This window comes from Micromys minutus (assembly GCF_963924665.1).
Source record: "Micromys minutus genome assembly, chromosome: 29".
Classification (NCBI taxonomy): domain Eukaryota; kingdom Metazoa; phylum Chordata; class Mammalia; order Rodentia; family Muridae; genus Micromys; species Micromys minutus.
The window spans coordinates 5,439,615-5,441,002 of NC_137964.1; the positions used below are offsets into that span (position 1 = coordinate 5,439,615).

A 1,388-nucleotide genomic window follows, 5' to 3' on the forward strand; every position below is an offset into this window, starting at 1 on the left:
AGCACACAGTAGGTGTTTTTTTAATTACATTTACTTAGAAGCATTCAGAATGTCAACAAAACAGCTACAATTTTTTTGCAACAATTATCTTTGTATAAGCAACATCAGAAAAACTGAAAAAAAAAAAACAAGCCCACCCAAACTACTGTTCCCATATATAACTAATTTGTGCTGTGCACCAACAAGAACCTGCTTTAAATTTCCATGACAATTTACAACCCCCAGACTGTACCAGGCAAGGTTAGTAGCTATTGAAAATACCACCAGGACAGGGCCATCTAAAGACACATTGGGTAGTGTGTTAACTATACAAAAAAAGACACTGTACAGTTTAAAAACAAATCTTGCACAACCTTACATTTCAGTTTTTTTTTAATGAGTGAGTCTTGTACGGGGGGGGGGTTAGATGCTTTATAGACAAGAAAAAACTGCTAGAACCAACTTATTCATCATCTTCTTCATCTTCCTCTTCCTCTTCCTCATCCTCTTCCTCATCCTCATCATCATCTTCTTCCTTATTTTTCTTGTTCTTTTCAGCCTTGACCACCCCCTTTTTCACTGCATAAGGTTTTCCTTTAGCTCTGTAGGCAGCAATATCTTCTCCTTCAGCCTGGTGGCCTTCTTCTCATAGGGCTGCTTGTCATCTGCGGCAGTGTTGTTCCACATCTCCCCTAGTTTCTTTGCGACATCACCAATGGATAAGCCAGGATGCTCACCTTTGATTTTTGGGCGGTACTCAGAGCAGAACAAGAAGAAGGCCGAAGGAGGCCTCTTGGGTGCATTGGGGTCCTTGAATTTCTTTTTGGTCTCCCCTTTGGGGGGATGTAGGTTTTCATTTCTCTTTCATAACAAGCCTTGTCAGCCTTTGCCATATCTTCAAATTTTCTTTAGCAGACAAGGTCTCCCACCCCTCTGAGCACTTCTTGAAGAACTCTGAGAAGTTGACAGAAGCGTTCGGGTGCTTCTTGTGCTCCTCCCGGCAGGTTTGCACAAAGAATGCATATGAGGACATTCTTAGGATCTCCTTTGCCCATGTTTAGTTGATTTTCCTCCGCGAGGCACAGCCCCGTCCAGTGCCCGTCCAGCTCTCGCTTGCCCTGCGCTGTCTCTGCAGAGCTCAGTGGACTGCAATAGTAAGTGTTCTCACATTGGTAAAATGATGCATTTTTATGGTGAGAAGATCGAAAGATATTGATTTTGAGGAAATTTGGGGAAAAGAACCCACATTTTTTAAAGATTTATTTGTTATTTGTTTAATGTACATGAGTGCACTGTCACTGTCTTCAGACACACCAGAGGAGGGCATCGGATCCCATTACAGATGGTCGTGAGCCACCATGTGGTTGCTGGGAATTGAACTCAGGACCTCAGGAAGAGCAGTCAGTGCT

General features: G+C 42.8%; 1 pseudogene across 1 annotated transcript; it reads right to left on the bottom strand.

Moving 5' to 3' along the window:
• Nucleotides 1–442: 442 nt before the first annotated feature.
• On the bottom strand, nt 443–1,034 carry LOC308439494 (high mobility group protein B1-like; annotated as a pseudogene). The gene has a single exon. The product of its transcript is annotated as a high mobility group protein B1-like (transcript).
• Nucleotides 1,035–1,388: the final 354 nt, after the last annotated feature.